Here is a 25811-nt window from a genome sequence, read left to right as displayed (position 1 = left end):
ACGGGACATCCAATTGAACTTTATAGTTGCATTTATTTCAAATTAAAGTTAGGGTTTGAAAAGTTAAAGGGGGCAAAATATGAATCATTTCTCACATTGTGAGCAAAGAGTTGAAGTTGCAGAGCAAGGCGAACTAGATTTCAAGGCGATCAGAAGGTTTGAGGTGATCCAACAAGAAGTTCTTGTGCATCTGACAGAAGAAAAAGGTATTTACCCAAGCGTGTTTATCCCTTGAACCTTAAATTTGTTGAAATGGTGTCTTTTTCTATTAATACACCTTTAGTAGTAGAAAATTCTGAGCGAGCAAGCCTATAATTCAAAAGATGTCCATTTAAGTTTGTTGAGGATGGTCCCAATGGTTCTTTTTCATCTATTCCATACAAAGTTTTGCATGTTGATGATGTTAGGGAATACATTCACTGCACAATTGAGGAAGCCAGAAGTAAGGATATCCTAACTTTGTATACTGAGCACATAATGGATGAAGTTGGAAACCCCAAACTAGAATATGCACAATTACAGAAGAAGGGTTTCATGCAGTTTGTTCATTTCTCAACATTCAATGAAGTGAATGGGTAAGATATATTTTGAGCTGTGTCCACAATGAATTGATATGGTTGGATATACCCTACAAGATAACCAAGAAATCCATTCATGCAGTCACATGTCTGCACCAAACCTGTGGAAAACCTAATTTGAGGAAGGTAACAAACCCAATCATCACAAAACTAACTGGTGCTCAATTTGATAGCAGATCAATGATGATTGATGATATCTTAGAGTATGATGTCAAATTTGCATCAATGATCATTGGATACAAAGTTTATCAGTCTAGAAGATTGAATTTGGTCTTCGGTACTACAATATATGTAGCTTATTAGATGGTGAAAGAGGATATGCAGTATGACTTGTGCACAATTATTCTTGAAGAGATCTTGAGCAATTTGAAGAAAATCAAAACAAACAAGAAGAATGTTTTCAAATTTGGTTCATTGATTGTTTGTCTAGCACTATTCTTCAATAATGAAATCCCCGGGACATGTAGGATCCAATGGGAATATGACTTACCGGTAGCCACTCAGATGAAACAAGGCTTGAAAAGATTGGGAAACAAAGAGAATTAGACTGCTGCCATGTGGAGTTTCTTCAAAACCTTCCAAGGTATAATGAAGAATAGGGAAAGGATTCCTAAAGAAGTGGTGGACAAATATGTAGATACTATCTATTTCATGGTTGACAAGGACCATTTCCATATGGAGGCAGTAGAGACAAGGAAAATATGGATAATGCTAATGGGTTATGAGGTTGATGCTCAAACTCTTAAAAGCTATGCTCAACAACTTTTGAGAAAACTAGTTGACCCTCAAGAACCAAAATTTGGCATATTCAAAGAAATAGATATGGAATTGCATAAGAAGTTCACTCAGCCTGAAAGGAAAAGAAAAGTGACAAAAATGGTTGAGGTAGTGGCAAAATAGATGGGATTTACTAGAGAAGCTATCAAGAAAGATATGGAGAAGAAAGCTCAGATGAAAGCAAAGATGGAATCAAAGAAGCCTAAGACTGAACCGATTCCCTCCAAGCCTAAGGAGACTAAGTCTTCCCCTACTCTGATGAAGTCATCAATAGGTCAAAGTTCATCCTGAAAAGGAGTGTTGAAGTAGAAGAAGAAGCCAAAAATAATTTATGTCACTGTATCTCCTATTTCATTTGAGACAGAGTTAGATGAGGAAGCAAAGAAAGCAAAGAAGAAAGGAGAATTTGTCAGAGTGATTAGGAAACCACAGTCTAGTTGTGCTCATCCAAGCAAGAAGACAAAATCTGAACCCTCTCTTACCCAAAGGCCTAAAAGAGGAAGAAGGCTAAGGACATAACTTGATGAAGATCTTGAATCTGACAAGGTGGAAGGTAAATATACCATCATCACCCCATTGACTAGAAAAGAATTGACTCATGAAATAGTTAATGATGGTAATCTCAAGAATATTAGTGCACACTATGAAATTTTTGATGAGAATAGCCAAAGGGAAATTGAAGAAGTTGTTGTGATGCATTTGCATAACATCAACAAATCATTAATTGAGTTAGAACGTAGTATTCCAAAAGATTTATATAACATTGTTGATCCTAGAAGGCTAACCACAAGCCAATTAGATAAGGAAATGAAAGAAAGTGAATTGATCAATATCAGTGCTTTTATTTCTCAAGAATAAGTTTATAGAATTATGGAGCTAGCCAATGAAAAGAAATTCCAAAGCAAAAATAGAGTAAACATGCTTATGGTTGGCAAGGTTGAGGAAGTTAGAAAAGAAACTAAAGAAATATGGAAAAAGTTTCTAAAGAATAATCGATTGTGAATCAACCCTAAGTATTTAATGATGAATCACAAAAGGAAGATATTTGCCATCCTAAAGACCAGGCCCATATAACCCTTGATGCAAAAGATATTCAAAATCCTTTGGTTGACAAGGCCAACCCAAAGATGGTGGAAGGGAAAACTAAAGAGGCTAAAGAGACATCAAAAGATGATACTACACCAAGGGATGACACCAGCTCATAGATTGAAGGAAAAGAAAAGGATAAAGAAGAAGTTCATACTGAGTGAGACCTAGAAAAAGATGCAGGGAAAGGTGAAGCAGAGAAGGATAAGGTACAAGAAAATGGCAAAGAGATCAATAAGAGAAAAGAAGAAAATTGATGATGTCTTGGTAATCATGGCAATTGACACACCGAAGGACAAAGGGAAAAGGATCTTCCCGTAGATATCCATTAATTTTGATAGACCTCTTGTCATTGGATAGATGTCTCGAGCTAAAAGGCTGATGGTTGCTGCAACAGTCCAGGCTCAAGCTAGTCAGGACTTGGTTAAATCAGAGATTGAGAACAAAAACCTGATTGAGATGTCTGTAAGTGTTTTACAAAAGGTGGTACTAAAACTGCAATAGATTCAAATTTTATCCCCTCCTATAAACTACTACAATTAATCAACACTATCAGTACCAATTTTGAGTCATTGGAAAAGGCAACCACCAAGAAAATATTGGATAGATTCAAGGAGGTGTGTATGTAGACATTCATAAAGATGATTGAAGATGACAAAGTTAGATTGAACAAAGGACTCTAGACAATCTCCAAGGAATTGTGTGAAGGAGGAAATATATACAAGTCATTCCTTATATTTCCCAAATTCACATCAGATATAGACAAGAAGATCAGTGTTTTCTAGGGAAAGCTTGATGGTTTATCTTAGTCATTTGATTCCAATGCAGCTCTTGCCAACAGTATAGAAGGTCAAGTGATGGCGCTAATTGATCAAATCGCGAGCCTAAATTTAGGAAAGGAGAGAATTCTAAGGCGGGTTGGTGAACTCTGGAACCTTATTGCTCCCTGGATGGACCCCATACTAAGCAATAAAGTTGATTGCATGAAGACAATGGCACAACCAGTTCTGACTGAATTGAAAGATATGGAGATATATGCTTATTTTTTCAGTGCTTTCATCACCATTTTGGACAACTTGAAGAATGGGTGGGATACACACTTAGTATTTTTTAAGACCATTTTTGTAGATATCTTCAAGTATGTATATAATATCCAGTATATACCCTTGTATATAAGTTTTTGGAGTCCACCCCAACTTTGGCATTATTATCAAAGGGGGAGAGTAGAGTGAAAAATGTATAGAGAATGATACAAGTTTTTGAGTTTTTGGTCTAAGGGGGAGCCTTAGAAACTTTGATTCGGTATATAGGTTGACACTTAGTCATTTTTCATGAGTGTTGCCATTAATGCCAAAGGGGGAGATTGTTGGAAATTGACACTCATCCGGTGGATTCTAGTGTATGGATAATGGATTAGGGTTGTCATTGATGTCAACTCTTCATAGAAATTCTATCTGGTAGTTATGGATTATGGTAATTGGTAGAGGAAGTGGGTCCGGTAATTTGTTATTAGTATTTCAGGATAAGCAAAGCACTTTTGGTCCGAAATCTTTGCGGTGATTTTAGTGGTTAGATTTGTGCATGGGATGACAGGGATGACATGTATACATCATTTTGACATTATTTGGTTGATTCGTATATGTTTTAGTGATCCGGTCTAAGTTGACACCCGGTTACACATTACATTGCATATTATGGTTGGTCGACTTGATGAATGTTTCATTTTGTGATTGCAGATATATATGACTGATGTAGGAGATCTTTTTGGGGTATGATATGAGTGACTGGTGATCGAGAAACCTATTTGGTGAAGTTTCACATGTGCATTCTTGATCCGGTAGCTGACTGAGAAGAAGAGCAGGGAAGAGTTACAAAGGTGTTATAGTTAGAATTTTGGCAATTAACTGGAACTCATCTAGGCATTGTTTGATGCTATTTTGGAGTTCAATTATTGCAGTTATCATTGTAAATGCTTTGTAAGTCAGTGAGACTTCCATATTGTAATTGTACCTTCGGTTCTAGGTAGTGTGCTTGAATGCATGTGCATTCCCCTTATGTAATATTTATGTACTCTTGATCACAGTATATGAATATTGTGGGCTCCAATCCCACCATGGTTTTTCCCTTTCTAGGTTTCCACATAAAAACCTTGGTGTTATGATTTTGTGGTTGATTATCTTGTGTTTCTGTATTTTACTTTCTTGCATTTTCTTTTGGTCATCTGAGAATAAGTTTGAAAATTTATTTATCGGTAGAACACTGATTCACCTCCCCTCTCAGTATTCCTTGATTTCAACAAGACTTAGGGATTATTTCCCTATTGTGCATCTTATATTGAAAAACAAGAAATAGGAGGTAAATGCAACATTTTGCATGGTATTATCTCAAAACCTTCTCAACCGATCAACAATTTGATGCTATATGGGGCTGTCCAGAGCCCAAAACACCTTGCCTATATTGGAAATCTCTTGGATAAAAGACAATAGAATGCACAATGATAGGGTTCCATATTCAAATACATGCTTCTTTTCTTTACATTGTTTTAGATTCTCAAGGAATCGTGCTTTGAGTAACTCACACAGACCATAATCAACATTTTCTCTACTATCTTATAAGCCATGTTGACTATTGTGGCTGAACTTGAGTTGTCTCAACTGGTAAAGTAGATATTATTACCAATCATTAGAGATAAATACTATATGGAAATATTTTCAACCATGCTAATTGACAATGAATGTCTATTAAAGGTTTTGTTGGTCAACTTTTCAACCTCTTTGTTCTTAGGAGCTCTAGGAATTATAAGTTCACCTATGTCACTTAATCCAGTAACAAACTTCATCACATCCTTGGTAATTTGGAATGATTCTTCAAGCCATATTAAATCATCATGAAATCTACTAATTTCCATTCTAACCCATTTGTCATCTTGGAAAAAATTGAGAAAAAGGTTCCATGCATCTAGCTTCATGTTGACTAGGGTTCAAAATTCTAACTTAATTTCGAAGTCATCTCTTGTCAGCTCATTTTTCCATAAATTTTGTAGTTTTCCATGGTCATATTTTTCCATCTTTACATGAATATATGTCCTAATGTCCCCAGTCAGTAAAAATCCAAAGGGAATGCTTGAGAGCGCACCCATCAGATCATTTTCAATTTATTTATTTGGGTATCTTTTGAACATTGGTCAACACTGAGTGCTAATACCAACAAAAGTAGGAGTGGCCATTGATGTAGACACTAAAAATAATAAATTCACAAGAAAAGTATATTCGATAGATCACTGGGAAATCCTAACCCTTGAATCTCCTTTTGGCTCCTTTTTTTCTTTCACTTTGAGTGAGAAAATCACTCAACAAATTCCTCTTTTTAATCCTTTCTTGCTCACTTGATCGTAATAAATGCAGAGAGAGAATATAGTGTTGGTAATTGACACTCATCAGATTCATTTTGTTGTCATTGATGGCAAAAAGATCTGATGGAAGTCACAAACTGGCACTAGGAGGCATATATCAGTAGATACCGGTATTGGAAGCATTCAGGCCTACACCGACACTAGCACTGACATCAATACTTCAAGGAAGTTGACATCAAGGAAGATTTATTTTGTAAATCATTTTGTAATTATTGTCGAGGCCAACATTGAATATCTTTTGTAAATGCATTGTAAGCCGACATAAGGCATATCATTTGTAATAGGTATATAGGTCAGTCTGCTAGGTTATTTTTGGAAGTATGAAAATAAGCAAGTAAGTGAGACATATGATATTTGTTGATATAGGAGAATATAGTATAACTGTGAGATGCAAAATATATGTATGGAGATTATTTTTGTATCCAAACATTATATGATCTACAGATAGCTTGGAAATCATTCTCAGAGGAGAATTAATACCGGTAATAGGTCAAGTTTGTGAACCAAAACGAAACTCTATCTAGCATAGCAGATGCATTCCCGAGTTCATTTTCAATACTTTACTTTGTCAGAAAGCTTGTAGTCAATGAGGCTATTTAGTGATGAGTAGTATGCTCTAGGCAGTGTGCCTTCCTGCAAGTGCATGCTCCTATTATATGTAATATCTTTTCATATGGCCAATGAACTGATATTGTGGGTCACAAATACCACCATGGTTTTTCCTCATTGAGGTTTTCCAAGTATAAATCCTATGTGTTATGGTGTTCATTTATGTGGATGGTTTATTTGATTCTTGTTATATGCTTATTTGTTTACCGGTACATACATGCATGGTTTAGAAAGTTAAAAATTATTCATTTCAGCAGAACACTAATTTCCCCCCCCCTCTCAGTGTTCTCAGATCCCAAAAATTGGTATTAGAGCCTGGTACCTCGGAAGAAGTTTAATAGCATGAGGAAGATCCTGAAACCAAAATCTTTGAGCATGGCTATGGAGAAGCAACTTGAGATGACTCTTGAGGATTATGATGCTGAAAGGATGAAGAACTTGAAATTGCAAGAAGAATTGAATTTTGCAAATGAATTCATTCTTAACCAGTAAGAAAGGTTATCATCTACTCAAGCCAAGAGAAAATAACTTTTGCAACAACTGGATGATGAGGAGAAGAATTCTCTTAAGGAACAATGTCAGAAAATAAGTCAAGAAAACATGCTCATGAGGAATGAAATGCAAGATCTGACCATGAGGATATCAAAAGATATTGAGGACAAAAAGAAGGAAGATAACCTTGTTTTATCTTTCAACAACAAGTTTGATGAATGTGGAAGATTACCTCATGAAAATAATCTGTTAAGGATTGATCTGGCACACTCTCGGAATAATGAACAAGAACTTGAAAGGCAAGTAACTACTCTGAGAAATGATCTGGCTACTGCATGTGAGTATAAAGAGAAGTTTAGGACCAGTCCTACACAGTTCAATGACTTATTGAAAAGACAAAGATAAATTGATGATTCTAGAGGACTTGGATTTGTACAAGGTGACAGCTCTGGTACTGCTAATGAAGATCAGACAACTAGTATGCAGAACTCATCAGAATAGAGGAAAATGGTAAGACAATCTAATGCTTATAAATTCAATGGTAGATGTTTTGTTTGCAATAAATTTGGGCATATGGCTAAACAATGTAGAAGTAAGGAAAATAAAAAATAGAATTTTGTTCATGGTCAATGCACAAACTGCAAGAAATATGGTCATAGATAAGAAGATTGTAGAATGAATGTTAAATCTCATGCATGTGGGAAGTTTGGACATTTTGCTAATCATTGTAGGTCAACAAATAATAATATCAGATATATCAAAGAAATTCAGAAGAACAATGTTACATGCTATGCATGCAACAAAATAGGTCATATTGCTAAGTATTGCAGGAGAAACACTCAATCGGCTAATAATGATAAAGACAATGAGAAAGGAAAGCAGAAAGTAGATGAAATATAACAAGATGACACCAAGAGATGGGTTAGAAAGTATGAAGAATAGAGTGGAGATGGATCTATATAGGCAAATCCACCGGTAGAACAGAGTATTCCTCCACTGGCAGGAAATTCCACTAGTAACCGAGGCATAAGCCTTAGGGGTTGGCCAAGTCATTACTAAATTTTGCATATTACCCTGGAAGAGATCTAAGGAGATCTAAAAAAAGATCTGAAGAAATGTGTTCATCATCGATAAAGGTTACCCCGACACATAACTGTGAAACTGGCATCCGTAGGGTTGTTGGTGAAAAATTTATTACAGGAAATTAGGGTTTTTATTCACTGATAAAAGAGGGTAAGTGAATTCACTTTCACTCACCCAACATTCAAGCATTCAGAGCAAAGAAAAGGTGAATTAAGAGCGAGCAAAGCACTAAGAGAGGATTTCGAGCAATTATCTGAAGCACTATATCGTCCACTGGCATTCACTTTCAGGTATTTTCCAACATGGCATTTGGATCTTCTACTCCTACTTTTACTACAAATCCCATTGTTGTCAAAGTCAAGGATAGGTTAAGGCCAGTCTTTAAGGAGGTTTCCAAATTTGACAAGAAGGAAGACTTTGCGGGAGAATTTTCTAGGGTTCCTGACAAAGTAAGCTATGTTGAAGATGTGAGGGCATGCATTCACTACACTCTTGAGGATTTGGGCACCGAAAACATCAAAATCATGTATCAATCAGTGATACTGGGAGACACCGGAATGATCAAACCAAAATTCAAAATAATTGAGGATCTAGGGTTAACTGGTATTCTGTACATACCAGAATTCAAGGATGAGGTGATCAAATACGTTCTAAGCAGGGTTCACAATGAATTCATTTGGTTAGATAGACCCTACATGATCATGAAGGAGTCAATTTAGGCTATTACTGGGTTACCTAGGATCAGACAAGAACCTGGCAAGAAAATTTCCAACACAGAGGTTCAAAAACTCACTAGTGCTACAGCTGATAACAGATCAATGAGGATAAGCACAATAACTGACACAGACATAAAATTTGCAAGCATGATCATAGGATACAAGGTAACTCAATCCAACTAATTGAAATATATTGCAATTTTATGCATTCATGCCGCATATCAAATGCTAAGGAATAATGTGAAGTATGACTTATGTGAATGGATGAGGACTGAATTGATGCTAAACCTTACTAAGATCAAAGGAACCAAGAAAGGCACCTTCAGATATGGAAACTTAATTGTTTGTTTAATACTTTACTTCCTGAATGAGCTACCTGGTTTAGGAAAGAAGAATTGGGCTCATGACATACCAGTAGGTATGTAGGTCAAGATAGCTATCACTGGTCTTGTACCGATAGAGATGAGAAAGTTTTGGGTTATTTTGAGACATTTCAGGAGAACATGAGGAAAAGGGAGATAATTTCAAAGAACATTGTTGAGAAGTATTCCACTAACATATGTTTCATGGTGAAAACTGATGAAACTCTCATGGAAGCAGTTGAACCCAGGAAAATCTGGATTACTAAGCTTGGATTTGAGGTAGATGATAGTATCTTAGAACTTTATGCAAAGATGTTGTTACATGCCCCATTAGGTGATAAGACAAAACACTTTGGTACAATAGGAGAAAAGGATCTTGAAGTAAAAACAAGCTTTAACATGAAAAGAAGAGAAAAAAAAATAGACAATATGTGCTGCATAAGATAAACACTCAGCTAGACTTCAAATCTAAACAGGCAGCTAAACTGGTAGAGGTTGGAACTACAGAAGTGAAGAAGCCAAAAGTTCACATTTCCCCAATCACTTCTGACTCTGATCCTGACGATAATGAGCCACTGGCTTTCAGAAGGGTACAAAGGAATAATGTGGTAGAGCAACAAAAGGCAGAAGCTAGGAGGATAGTTGTCAAAAAGGCAGCTCAACCTACCACACCTCCACCACCAGTAAGGAAGCCTATGCAGAAGAGGAAATCAGTCACACCAGCAACCACAAGCAAAAAGAATAAGGGTGATGATACTGAAACTGGTAAGACCACAATGACCTGTGTTGAACTTGTTGATGAAGTTAAAAAAGATGGAATGTTGAAGAATATATCTAAGTATTATGAAGATTTTGAAGAAAATGAACAAAATGAGTTAGAAGAGGCTATTTTGTTATATATGGACATCTATAAGAAAGCCTTAGTTGAAATTTTGAAAGAGATACCTTTATCTCTATACAATAAACTTGAAGCTAGAAGACTTGATGCTATCAAGAGGGATAGAGAAATCAAGGAAGTTGCACTTTTGGAATAATGTGGTATTATAAATAATGGAGAGATGAAAAGATGTATAGACACTACTAATAGGACAATTTTCAGCAGTAAAAACTGACATATAAGCCTTATGATGGGAAAAGTAAATGAGGTGATAAATGAGACAAGTAAGGGATGGACAAAATTCTTTCTGAAAAACCTAGACTTTTTCACATCACAAGAAGAATTTGCAAAGGCAACATGCCCCAGAATTCCTGACAAATCAAAAGGAAAGGGTATTTTGGGCAGTTCAACTCTAGTTTTGGCACAACGACAACTGACTGTTAAAGAGAGTGTACAGTCTATAATGACATAGACAATTTTTGAGCTAGAGAATGTATAGAGTACTGGAAACACTATGGATGATACTCCAATAGCAGTAATTGATACTGCACCAAGTGGTGAAGCCACCAGTGCAATAGAGGTTGAGATGGATAAGGTAAAATCAACTGAGTCCATACCGACAGGTAAAATTGATTCCCCGACAAGAGTTTTGGAAATTGACACTTCTCAGGTCAAGAAGAAATCAGTCTCTAAGTTAAGTCCAACAAAATTAATGATGATGGACACTCAGAAATTCCTAAAGGAAGGAACTGTAGACAAAGGGTTAATTGATCAATCAGTCTTTGTACTACACAGAATAATGCCTGACTGTTAGATTGATGATGGAGCAAGCCCAAGACTTTATCATAGCACATATCAAATAATTTTCAATCTTTGAGACAGATTGCAGACCGATAGGCTTTGGACAATTTCTCTACAACAAAAAGAGCAGGTTTGATCAACTCATAGAAACTGGGAAGAAGAAAATAGAAGACAAGCTTATTTCAATTGAAATTTGTTTAAAATAATATACTAATAGCTACAGATTATGTTGCAATTTGGGAAATCTTATAGCTAATGTTGATAGCAAATTGAAGGAGTTATACGATAAAATGACTAATATTGCTAACTCTTTTGATGGACAGACTACACTAACTACATCTGTTTATGGACAAATTTTGTCCTTGGAGAACCAATTTTTTGCTTTTGAGAAGGAGAAAGATAAAATAATAAGGAGAGCGGTAAATTTAAGAGGATTGGTAAGCCCTAGACTTGATCCATTGGGTGTTCACAAGAAAGAATGCATGGATGTGCTAGCAAACCCCACACCAGTAGATACCCAGTAGAAGGAATCACTTTCCCACTTACTCAGTGGAATTGCATCGATATCTGATACTTTCAAATACGGCTGGGACATGTATCTTCAGTTGCTACAAAAGGCATACCTAGAAATCCTCAAGATGACTAAGCTCGAGTGACACTAACATTATTCTTTCATTCTTTTATTCTTTCACTGGACTTTGGCATTAATGTCAAAGGGGGAGTATATACATATGTGAAAAATATCAAAGAAAATATTATCAGATGGAGTATATGGAGTGTATTGCTCAGAGGGAGCACACCGACAGGGAATCCATTTTTCACATGAGTGTTGCCATCAATGCCAAAGGGGGATATTGTTGGCGATTGACACTCATTGGATTCATTTTCTTGTCATTGATAGCAACAAGATCTGATGGAAGTCACAAACCGACACTTGGAGGCATATACCGGTAGATACTAGTATTGGAAGAATTCAGGCCTACACCGGTAGCGATAGTGGCACCGACATCAATACTTCAAGGAAGCCGATATCAAGGAAGATTTATTTTGTAAATCATTAAATTGTAATTATTGTCGAGGCTGACATTGGATATCTTTTTTAAATGCATTGTAAGCCTACATAAGGCATATCATTTGTAATAGGTATATAGGTTAGTCTGCTAGGTTATTTTTGGAAGTATGAAAATAAGAAAGTGAGACATATGATATGTGTGTATATTGGAGAATATGGCAGAACTGTGCGATGCGAAATATATGTATGGAGATCATTTTTGTATGCGAACATTATATGATCTACAGATAGCTTGGAAAGCATTCTTGGAGAAGTAATATCGGTAATAGTTCAAGTTTGTGAACCGATACAGAGCAGAACCAGAACCGGAACTCTATCTGGCATAGCATATGCATTCCTGAGTTCATTTTTAGTAATTTACTTTGGCAGAAAGCTTGTTGTTAGTGAGGCTCTTTAGTGATGAGTAGTATGCTCTAGGTAGCGTGCCGTCCTGCAAGTGCAGGCCCCTATTATATGTAATATCTTTTCATATGGCCAGTGAACTAATATTGTGGGTCATAAAGCCCACCGTGGTCTTTCCTCATTGAGGTTTTCCACGTATAAATACTATGTGTTATGGTGTTCATTTATGTGGAAGGTTTATTTGCTTCTTGTTATATGCTTATTTGTTTACTAGTACATACATGCATGGTTTAGAAAGTTAAAAAACTGTTCATTTCGGTAGAACACTGATTCACGCCCCCCTCTCAGTGTTCTCAGATCCCAACAATTGGTATTAGAGCTTGGTACCTCGGAAGAAGTTTAACAGTTTGAGGAAGATCTTGAAACTGGAATCTTTGAACATGGCTATGGAGAAGCAACTTGAGATGGCTCTTGAGGATTATGTTGTTGAAAGGATGAAGAACTTGAAATTGCAAGAACAATTGAATTCTACAAATGAATTCATTCTTAACCTGCAAGAAAGTTTATCATCTTCTCAAGCCAAGAGAAAAGAGCTTTTGCAACAACTGGATGATGAGGAGAAGAATGCTCTTAAGGAACAATGTCAGAAACTAAGTCAAGCAAACATGCTCATGAAGAATGAAATGCAAGATTTGACCATGAGGTTATCAAAAGATATTGAGGACAAAAACAAGAAGGAAAATAGTCTTGTTTTATCTTTGAACAACAAGTTTGATGAATGTGGAAGATTGACTCATGAAAATAATCTGTTGAGGACTGATTTGGCACACTCCTCAAATAATGAACAAGAACTTGAAAGGCAAGCAACTACTCTAAGAAATGATCTGGCTACTGCATGTGAGTATAAAGAGAAGTTTAGGATTAGTGTTGCATAGTGGGATGACTTATTGAAAAGAAAAAGATAGATTGATGATTCTAGAGGACTTGGATTTGTACACGATGAAAGCTCTGATAAAACTAATGAAGATCAGACAACCGATATGCAGAACTCATAAGAATAGAAGAAACTGGTAAGACAATCTAATGCTTATAAATTCAATAGTAGATGTTTTGTTTGTAATAAATTTAGGCATATGGCTAAACAATGTAGAAGTCAGACAAATCAAAACTACAATTTTATTCGTGGTCAATGCATAAACTGCAAGAAGTATGGTCATAGATCAGAAGATTGTAGAATGAATGTTAAATGTCATGCATGTGGGAAGTTTGGACATTTTGCTAATCATTGTAGGTGAACAAATAATAATACCGGATATATCAAAGCAATTTAGAAAAAAAAATGTTACATGCTATGCATGCAACAAAATAGGTCATATTGCTAAGTATTGCAGAAACAAGACTCAACCGTCTAATAATGATAAAGACAATGAGTAAGGAAAGCAGAAGGTAGATTAAATACAACAAGATCACACAAAGAGATGAGTTAGAAAATCTTTAGAACAAAGTGGAGATGGATCTATACTGGTAAATCCACTGGTAGAACAAAGTATTCCTCCACCGGTAACTGAGGTATAAGCTTTAGAGGTTGGTAAAGTCATTACTAAATTTTGCATATTACCCTGAAAGAGATCTAAGGAGATCTGGAAAAAGATCAGAAGAAATGTGTTCATCATCAATAAAGGTTACCCCGACACATAAATATGAAACTGGCATCAATAGGGTTGTTGGTGAAGCATTTATTACAGGAAATTAGGACTTTTATTAGCTTATAAAAGAGGGTAATTGAAATCATTTTCAGTCACTGAGCATTCAAGCATTCAGAGTGAAGAAAAGGCAAATTAAGAGAGAGCAAAGAATTGAGAGAGGATTTTGAGCAATTATCTGAAGCACTCTATCGTCCACCAACATTCACTTTCAGGTATTTTCCAACATGGCATCTGGATCTTCCGCTCCTACTTTTATTGCAAATGCCACCGTTGTCGAAGTCAAGGATAGGTTAAGGCTAGTCTTTAAGGAGGTTCTCGAAATTGCCAAGAAGGAAGATCGTGAGAGAATATTTTCTAGGGTTCCTCATGGAGTAATGCATGTTGAAGATGCGAGGGCATACATTCACTGCACTCTTGAGGATTTGGGCACCGAAGACATCAAAATCATGTATCAATTAGTGATACTGGGAAACACCAGAATGAGCAAACCAAAATTCAAAACAATTGAGGATCTAGGGTTAGCCAACATTCTGTACATACCGGAATTCAAGGATGAGGCGATAAGATACGTTCTGAGAAGGGTTCACAACAAATTTGTTTGGTTAGATAGACCCTACATGATCACGAAGGAGGCAATTCAGGTTGTCACTACATTACCCAGGGTCGGACAAGAACGTGACAAGAAAATTTCCAACACAGAGGTTCAGAAACTCACTGGCACTACACCTGATAACAAATCAATGAGGATAAGCACAATAAACGACATAGACAAAGTTTGCAAGCATGATCATAGGATACAAGGTAACTCAATCCAACTGATTGAATTATGTTGCAAGTTCATGCATTCATGCCGCATATCAAATGCTAAGGAATAATGTTAAGTATGGCTTGTCTTAATGGATGAGGAGTGAATTGATGCTAAACCTTACTAAGATCAAATGAACCAAGAAATACACCTTTAGATATTGAAACTTAATTGGTTTTTTAATGCTTTACTTCCTAAATGAGCTACCGGGTTTAGCAAAGATGAATTGGGCTCATGACATACCGGTAGGTATGCAGATCAAGATAGCTATCACCGGTTTTGGTACCGACAGAGATCAGAAACTTTGGGGTTATTTTAAGACATTTCAGGAGAACATGAGGAAAAGGGAGAGAATTTCAAAGAACATTGTGGAGAAGTATTCCACTGACATATGTTTCATGGTGAAAACTAATGAAATTCTCATGGAAGCAGTTGAACCTAGGCAAATCTGGATTACTGAGCTATATGAGGTAGATGATAGTATCTTTGAACTTTATGCAAAGATGTTGTTAGATGACCCATTACATGATAAGACATAACACTTTGGTGCAGTAGGAGGAAAGGCTCTTGAAGTAAAACCAAGATTTAACAGGAAAAGAAGAGAAAAGAAAATAGACAAGATGTCTGCATAGGTAAAAGATGTGTTGCACAAGATAGCACTCAACTGGGCTCCAAATATAAACAAGCAGATAAACTGACTAAGGTTGGAACTATAGAAGTGAAGAAGCCACAAGTTTACATTTCCCCAATCACTTCTTACTCTGATTCTTAGGATAATGAGCCTCTGGCTTTCAGAAGGGTACAAAGGAAGAATGTGGTAAAACCAGCAGTAGAGAAACAAAAGGTAGAACCTAGGAGGAGACTTGTTAGAAAGGCAGCTCGGCTTACTGCACCTCCGCCACCAGTAAGGAAGCCTATGTAGAAGAGGAAACTAGTCACACCAGAACCCACAAGAAAAAAATAGAAAGGTGATGATATTGAAACTAGTAAGACCACAATGACCTGTGCTGAACTTGGTGATGAAGTTACAAAAGATGGAGTGTTGAAGAATATATCTAAGTATTATGAAGATTTTGAAGGAAATGAGCAAAATGAATTAGAAGAGGCTATTTTATTATTTATGGAGATCTATAAGAAAGCCTTAGTTGAAATTTTGAAGGAGATACCTTTATCTCTATACAATAAACTTGAAGCTAGAAGACTTGATGCTATCAAGAGGGATAGGGAAATCAAAGAAGTTTCACTTTTGGAACAATGTGGTACTATAAATAATGAAGAGATGAAAAGATGTATAGACACTACTAATAGGACAATTTTTAGTAATAAAAATAAACAGATTAGCCTTATGATGGAAAGGGTAAATGAGGTGATAAATGTGACAAGTAAGGGATGGACAAAATTCTTTCTGAAAAACCTAGACTTTCTCACATCACATCAAGATTTTGCAAAGGCAACATCCCCCACAATCCCTGACAAATCAAAAGGAAACGATATTTTGGGCAGTTCAACTCCAGTTTTGGCACAATCACAACCAATGTTAAAGAGAGTGTATAGTCTGTAATGACACACACAATTTTTAAGCAAGAGAATGTACAGGGCACTGGAAACACTATGGATGATAATCCACCGGTAATAACCAATATTGCACCAACTGGTGAAGCCACCGGTGCAATAGAGGTTGAGATGGACAAGGTAAAATCAATTGAGTCCATATTGACATGTAAAATTGATTCCTTGGCAAGCATTTTGGCAATTGATACTTCTCAGGTTGAGAAGAAATAAGTCTCTAAGTTAAGTCCAATAGAATTAATGATGATGGCCACTCAGAAATTGCGAAAGGAAAGAACTGTAGACAAAGGGTTAATTGATCAATCAGTCTCTGTACTACATAGAATAATGCCTAACTATCAGATTGAGGATGGAGCAAGCCCTTTCGGTAAGATCAAGAATTTAATAGAGCACATATCAAATAATTTTCAATCTTTGAGACATATTGCAGACCGACAGGCTTTGGACAATTTCTGTACAATAAAAAGAGTAGCTTTTGATCAACTCATAGAAACTGGGAAGAAGAAAATAGAAGACAATCTTATTCCAATTGAATTTTGTTTAAAACAATGTACTAATATCTACAGAGGATGTTGCAATTTGGGAAATCTTACAGCTAATGTTGATAGTATATTGAAGGAGTTATATGATAAAATGGCTAATATTGCTAACTCTTTTGATGGACTAACTACACTAACTACATCTTGTGATGGACAAATTTTGTCCTTGGAGAACCAAGTTTTTTCTTTTGAGAAGGAGAAATATAAAATAATAAGGAGAGCAAGAAATTTAAGAGGATTGGTAAGCCCTAGACTTGATTCATTGGGTGTTCACAAGAAAGAATGCATGGATGTGCCAGCAAAACCCACACTGGTAGATACCTAGGAGAAGGAATCACTTTCTCACTTACTTAGTGGACTTGCATCGATATCTGATACTTTCAAATTAGGCTGGGACACATATCTTCAGTTGCTACAAAAGGCATACCCAGAAATCCTCAAGATGACTAAGCTCGAGTGACACTAAGAGTATTCTTTCATTCTTTTATTCTTTCACTGGTCTTTGGCATTAATATCAAAGGGGGAGTATGTACATATGTGAAAAATATCAAAATATTATCAGATGGAGTATATGGAGTGTATTGCTCAGGGGGAGCACACCGACAGGGAATCCATTTCTCACACGAGTGTTGCCATCAATGCCAAAGGGGTAGATTATTGACAATTGACACTCATTGGAATCATTTTCTTGTCATTGATAGCAAGAAGATTTGATGGAAGTCACAAACCGACACTTGGAGGCATATACCGGTAGATACCAGTATTGGAAGAATTGAGGCCTACACTGGTAGTGGCTGCGACACCGACATCAATAATTCAAGGAAGCCGATATCAAGGAAGATTTATTTTTTTAAATTATTAAATTGTAATTATTGTCGAGGCCAACATTGGATATCTTTTGTAAATGCATTGTAAGCCGACATAAGGCATATCATTTGTAATAGGTATATAGGTTAGTCTGCTAGGTTATTTCTGAAAGTATCAAAAATAAGAACGTAAGCGAGACATATGATATGTGTGGATATTGGAGAATATGGAAGAATTGTGAGATGCAAAATATATGTATGGAGATCATTTTTGTAAGCAAACATTATATGATCTATAGATAGCTTGGAAAGCATTCTTCGAGAAGTAATATCGGTAATAGTTCAAGTTTGTGAACCGGTACAGAGTAGAACCAGAACCAAAACTCTATCTGGCATAGCATATGCATTCCTAAGTTCATTTTCAGTAATTTACTTTGGCAGAAAGCTTGTAGTTAGTGAGGCTCTTTAGTGATGAGCAGTATACTCTAGGCAGTGTGCCTTCCTGCAAGTGTAGGCCCCTATTATATGTAATATCTTTTCATATGACTAGTGAACTAATATTGTGGGTCATAAAGCCCCACCGTGGTCTTTCCTCATTGAGGTTTTCCACGTATAAATAATGTGTGTTATGCTATTCATTTATGTGAATGGTTTATTTGCTTCTTGTTATATGCTTCTTTGTTTACGGGTACATACATGCATGGTTTAGAAAGTTAAAAACTGTTCATTTCGGCAGAACACTGATTCACGCCCCCCTCTCAGTGTTCTCAAATCCCAACAATTAGTATTAGAGCTTGGTACCTCGGAAGAAGTTTAACAGCTTGAGGAAGATCCTGAAACTAGAATCATTGAACATGGCTATGGAGAAGCAACTTCAGATGGCTCCTGAGTATTATGATGTTGAAAGGATGAAGAACTTGAAATTGCAAGAAAAATTGAATTTTGCAAATGAATTCATTCTTAACCTGCAAGAAAGGTTATCATCTTCTCAAGCCAAGAGAAAAGAACTTTTTCAACAACCAGATGATGAGGAGAAGAATGCTCTTAAGGAAAAATGTCAGAAACTAAGTCAAGCAAACATGCTCATGAAGAATGAAATGCAAGATTTGACCATGAGGTTATCAAAAGATATTGAGGACAAAAACAAGAAGGAAAATAATCTTGTTTTATCTTTGAACAACAAGTTTGATGAATGTGGAATATTGACTCATGAAAATAATCTGTTGAGGACTGATTTGGCACACTCCCCGAATAATGAACAAGAACTTGAAAGGCAAGTAACTACTCTGAGAAATGATCTGGTTACTGCATGTGAGTATAAAGAGAAGTTTTGGATCAGTGTTGCACAGTTGGATGACTTATTGAAAAGAAAAAGATAGAATGATGATTCTAGAGGACTTGGATTTGTACACGGTGAAAGCTTCGATACAGCTAATGAAGATCAGACAACTGGTATATAGAACTCATAAGAACAGAGGAAATCGGTAAGACAATCTAATGCTTATAAATTCAATAGTAGATGTTTTATTTGCAATAAATTTGGGCATATGGCTAAACAATGTAGAAGTCAGGCAAATCAAAACTACAATTCTATTCATGGTCAATGTACAAACTACAAGAAATATGGTCATAGATCAGAAGATTGTAGAATGAATGTTAAATGTCATGCATGTGGGAAGTTTGGACATTTTGCTAATCATTGTAGGTGAACAAATAATAATACCGGATATGTCAAAGCAATTCAGAAGAAAAATGTTACATGCTATGCATGCAACAAAATAGGTCATATTGCGAAGTATTGTAGAAACAAGACTCAACCGTCTAATAATGATAAAGACAATGAGAAAGGAAAGCAGAAGGTAGATTAAATACAACAAGATCAGACGAAGAGATGGGTTAGAAAATCTATAGAACAAAGTGGAGATGGATCTATACCGATAAATCCATCGGTAGAACAATGTATTCCTCCATCGGTAACTGAGGCATAAGCTTTAGGGGTTGACAAAGTCATTACTAAATTTTATATATTACCCTGGAAGAGATCTAAGGAGATCTGGAAAAAGATCTGAAGAAATGTGTTCATCATCAATAAAGGTTACCCCAACACATAACTATGAAACTGGCATCCATAGGGTTGTTGGTGAAGCATTTATTATAGGAAATCAGGATTTTTATTCGCTGATAAAAGAGGGTAATTGAAATAATTTTCAGTCACCGAGCATTCAAGCATTTAGAGTGAAGAAAAGGCGAATTAAGAGTGAGCAAAGCATTGAGAGAGTATTTCAAGAAATTATCTGAAGCACTCTATCGTCCACCGACATTCACTTTCAGGTATTTTCCAACATGGCATCTGGATCTTCTGCTCCTACTTTTATTGCAAATGCCACCATTGTCAAAGTCAAGGATAGGTTAAGGCTAGTCTTTAAGGAGGTTCTCGAAATTTCCAAGAAGGAAGACTCTGCGAGAATATTTTCTAGGGTTCCTCATGGAGTAATGTATGTTGAAGATGCGAGGGCATACATTCACTGCACTCTTGAGGATTTGGGCACTGAAGACATCAAAATCATGTATCAATCAGTGATACTGGGAGACACCAGAACAATTAGACCAGAATTCAAAACAATTGAGGATCTAGGGTTAACCAATATTCTGTACATACCGAAATTCAAGGATGAGGTGATAAGATACATTCAGAGCAGGGTTCACAATGAATTTGTTTTGTTGGATAGGCCCTACATGATCATGAAGGAGGCAATTCAGGCTGTCACCGTGTTACCTAGGGTAAGACAAGAACGTGGCAAGAAAATTTCCAACACAGAGGTTCAGAAACTCACTGGTGCTACACCTGATAACAAATCAATGAGGATAAGCACAATAAATGACATAGACAAAGTTTGGAAGCATGATCATAGGATACAAGGTAACTCAATCCAACTGATTGAATTATGTTACAAGTTCATGCATTCATGTCGCATATCAAATGCTAAGGAATAATGTTAAGTATGGCTTATATGAATGGATGAGGAGTGAATTTATGCTAAACCTTACTAAGATCAAACGAACCAAGAAAGACACCTTCAGATATAGAAACTTAATTGGTTTTTTAATTCTTTACTTCCTAAATGAGCTACCCGGTTTAGGAAAGAAGAATTAGGCTCATGACATACCGGTAGGTATGCAGATCAATATAGCTATCACCGGTCTTGGTACCAATAGAGATGAGAAACTTTGGGGTTATTTTAAGACATTTCAGGAGAACATGAGGAAAAGGGAGAGAATTTCAAAGAACATTGTTGAGAAGTATTCCACTGACATATGTTTCATGGTGAAAACTAATGAAATTCTCATGGAAGCAATTGAACCCAGGCAAATCTGGATTACTGAGCTATATGAGGTAGATGATAGTATCTTTGAACTTTATGCAAAAACATTGTTAGATGCCCCATTAGATGATAAGACAGAACACTTTGGTGCAGTAGGAGAAAAGGCTCTTGAAGTAAAAACAAGATTTAATAGGAAAAGAAGAGAAAACAAAATAGACAAGATGTCTGCATATGTACAAGATGTGTTGCACAAGATAGACACTTAGCTGGGCTCCAAATCTAAACAATCAGATAAACTGACTAAGGTTGGAACTGTAGAAGTGAATAAGCCACAAGTTCACATTTCCCCAATCACTTCTGACTCTGATCCTGAGGATAATGAGCCTCTAGATTTCAGAAGGGTACAAAGGAAGAATGTGGTAAAACCAGCAATAGAGAAACAAAAGGTAGAATCTAGAAGGAGACTTGTTAGAAAGGCAGCTCAGCCTACTGCACCTCTGCCACCAGTAAGGAAGCCTATACAGAAGAGGAAACCAGTCACACCAGCAACCACAAGCAAAAACTAGAAGGGTGATGATACTAAAACTAGTAAGACCACAATGACCTGTGCTGAACTTGCTGATGAAGTTACAAAAGATGGAATGTTGAAGAATATATCTAAGTATTATGAAGATTTTGAAGGAAATGAGCAAAATGAATTAGAAGAGGCTATTTTATTATTTATGGAGATCTATAAGAAAGCCTTAGTTGAAATTTTGAAGGAGATAACTTTATCTCTATACAATAAACTTGAATCTAGAAGACTTGATGCTATCAAGAGGGTTAGGGAAATCAAGGAAGTTTCACTTTTGGAACAATGTGGTATTATAAATAATGAAGAGATGAAAAGATGTATAGACACTACTAATAGGACAATTTTCAGTAGTAAAAACTAGAAGATTAGCCTTATGATGGGAAGAGTAAATGAGGTGATAAATGAGACAAGTAAGGGATGGACAAAATTCATTCTAAAAAACCTAGACTTTCTCACATCACATCAAGATTTTGCAAAGGCAACATCCCCCACAATTCCTGACAAATCAAAAGGAAATGATATTTTGGGCAGTTCAACTCCAATTTTTGCACAACCACAACTGGCTATTAAAGAGAGTGTACAGTTTGTAACGACATAGAAATTTTTTGAGCAAGAGAATGTATGGGGCACTGGAAACACTATAGATGATAATCCATTGGCAGTAACCATTATTGCACCAAGTGGCCAAGCCATCAGTGCAATAGAGGTTGAGATGGACAAGGTAAAATCAACTGAGTCCATACCAATAGGTAAAATTGATTCCTCGACAACTGTTTTGGCAATTGATACTTCTTAGGTTGAGAAGAAATCAATCTTTGAGTTAAGTCCAATAGAATTAATGATGATGGCCACTCAGAAATTGCAAAAGGAAGGAACTGTAGACAAAGGGTTAATTGATCAATCGGTGTCTGTACTACATAGAATAATGCTTGACTATCAGATTGAGGATGGAGCAAGCCCTTCCGGTAAGCTCAAGAATTTAATAAAGCACATATCAAATAATTTTCAATCTTTGAGATAGATTGCAGACCGACAGGCTTTGGATAGTTTCTTTACAGCAAAAAGAGTAGCTTTTGATCAACTCATAGAAACTGGGAAGAAGAAAATAGAAGACAATCTTATTCCAAGTGAAATTTGTTTAAAACAATATACTAATATCTACAAAGTATGTTGCAATTTGGGAAATCTTATAGCTAATGTTGATAGCAGATTGAAGGAGTTATATGATAAAATGGCCAATATTGCTAACTCTTTTGATGGACTGACTGTACTAACTACATCTATTGATGGACAAATTTTGTCCTTGGAGAACCAAGTTTTTTCTTTTGAGAAGGAGAAAGATAAAATAATAAGGAGAGCAAGAAATTTAAGAGGATTGGTAAGCCCTAGACTTGATTCATTGGGTGTTCACAAGAAAGAATGCATGGATGTGCTAGCGAAGCCCACACTGGTAGATACCCAGGAGAAGGAATCACTTTCTCACTTACTCAGTGGACTTGCATCGGTATCTGATACTTTCAAATCAGGCTAGGACACGTATCTTTAGTTGCAACAAAAGGCATACCCAGAAATCCTCAAGATGACTAAGCTCAAGTGACACTAAGAGTATTCTTTCATTCTTTTATTCTTTCACCGGTCTTTGGTGTTAATATCAAAGGGGGAGTATGTACATATGTGAAAAATATCAAAGAAAATATTATCAGATGGAGTATATGGAGTGTATTTCTCAGGGGGAGCACACCGGTAGGGAATCCACTTTTCACATGAGAGTTGCCATCAATGGGCCAAAGGGGGAGATTGTTGGCAATTGACTCTCATTGGATTCATTTTTTTGTCATTGATGGCAACAATATCTGATGGAAGTCACAAACTGGCACTAAGAGGCATATACTGGTAGATACCAGTATTGAAAGCATTCAGGCCTACACCAACACCGACATCGACACTGGCATCAATACTTCAAGAAAGCCGACATTAAGGAAGATTCATTTTGTAAATCATTTTGTAATTATTGTCTAGGCCGACATTGAATATATTTTGTAAATGAATTGTAAGCCAACATAAGGCATATCATTTGTAATAGGTATATAGGTCAGTCTACTAGGTTATTTTTGGAAGTATGGAAATAAGCAAGTAAGCGAGACATATGATATGTATGGATAGAGGAGAATATAGAAAAAATGTGAGATGTGAAATATATGTATGGAGATCATTTTTGTATCATTATATGATCTATAGACAGCTTGGAAAAGGAGAAGTAATACCGGTAATAGTTCAATTATGTGAACCAGTACAGAGAAGAATCAGAAGCGGAACTCTATCTGGCATAACAGATGCATTCTTGAGTTCATTTTCAGTAATTTACTTTGGCAGAAAGCTTGTAGTCAGTGAGGCTCTTTAGTGATGAGCAGTATGCTCTACGCAGTGTGCCTTCCTGTAAGTGCAGGCCCCTATTATATGTAATATCTTTTCATGTGGCCAGTGAACTGATATTGTGGGTGACAAATCCCACCGTGGTTTTTCCTCATTGAGGTTTTCCACGTATAAATCCTGTGTGTTATGGTGTTCATTTATGTGGATTGTTTATTTGCTTCTTGTTATATGCTTATTTGTTTACCAGTACATCCATGCATGTTTTAGAAAGTTAAAAACCGTTCATTGTGGCAGAACACTGATTCAGCCCCCCTCTCAGTGTTCTCAGATCCCAACATATAGTACCACTTTATTTCCTATTCACTCTGTTTGTGTCCACGGTGACTTTCCAAACTTCTGCAGTCTACTGTAGTTCAATTTTTTCCACCAAAATCTTCACCATTACGTGTGAACCAACATGTTGTAACTACAACTTTGCATTCTTTGGCAAGGGAAATATATTTCTTGATTTTATCCCCTTGGGCCAAAGCCTCATGATCTTAATTGCTGGAATAGGTGTCTGCATTAGAGCTAGGTGCAACCTCAACTTCTTTCTTCCTCCCAATCTTCTTCATCTCAGCCTTCACATCTTCCTTATTTATTTTCTTTACAGAAGCTCTTGTTCTAGCTTCTCTACTTTTGCAATATCTTGCAATGTGTCCTGGTTTGTTGTCGATGTAGCATCTATCATTTCCTTGACCTTGCCTTGATATGCACTAGTTAGCCTTATGTCCAAACATTTTGCATGTATAATAACGACGTTCAAAGTAACTATTTATTTTTTGATCTAGGATGAACTCACAATGCTAGTTCCCACTTTTTGGTACATCCTAATTTTTGCTGAAATCATACATTTTTAGAAAATATAATGATTTAAGCTTTAAGAGGTCCCATTTGAAGTAATTAATTTAAGAGAGTTAGATCAAAGGCTCTAAGATCAAAATTTTTTGGATAGAACCTCTCTACCTCTAAATCATACTTGCAATGGAGTCTCCTTTGCATCTATCAAATGCTAATAAAAAACCAACTTTACATTAGCTTTTGGGGGGTCAAACGAATTCATTTAGAAGTTTTGCTTTTTAAAGTATTTAATCCTTATTATAAGATTTCCAAATAGTATAATTTTTAATATATTTAATTTTATTAATATATTTTTATTTTATTTTTTATGAATGTAGGTTTTTCACCAAACATGAACTTCTTTGTTCAATGCATTGAGAAAAATAGTAAACTAATTCAAATTTTTTTTGAAAAATATATATGCACTAGGTATTGATGTCTTCTTTATAACAAAACAAAAAATCTAAGTTTTGATATATATAGAACAAGTTATGTGTTCAAACATACACCTATATCCAAATTCTAATTAGTCGAACTTCAAAAATTAATAAAATAAAAAATATTCAACATGTCACTATCAAACCAACTGCATGCCCTAGGTATTGATGTTACAAACCAAAATTTAAAAGAATTAAGTTTTTATCATTTTTAGAAAAAAAGTTATGCATTTCAGGATGCACATCACTCTTAAAAGATGTTGTTTGTTGTAAAAAACTACTTTTTGAGGGAGATGGAAAAATCAATTATATTTAGAAACTACAAAAAAGATGCTACAAATCACTAGTTTACATCATCTTCAAATTATTAACAGTTTCAAAGTTATAGGTGTCAGAAAGTGAAGGTTTTTTCAAAATGTTCATCTAAGTGTCAAAGTTGGTCAAAAAGTGGGAACCAGTATTGTGAGTTCACCCTCTATTATAGCATGATTTTTACATTGACTAGATTTATGACCATAATTGTTACAAGTATAACATCCACCGAAGAAAGATTTAACATTTTGATTCATTATATTTCTACATTCAAATGCTTT

The sequence above is a fragment of the Cryptomeria japonica genome, chromosome 1 (assembly GCF_030272615.1).
Source record: "Cryptomeria japonica chromosome 1, Sugi_1.0, whole genome shotgun sequence".
NCBI classification, from domain to species: domain Eukaryota; kingdom Viridiplantae; phylum Streptophyta; class Pinopsida; order Cupressales; family Cupressaceae; genus Cryptomeria; species Cryptomeria japonica.
The sequence above is the reverse complement of the archived record's forward strand: the minus strand, read 5'-3'. Positions refer to the sequence as shown.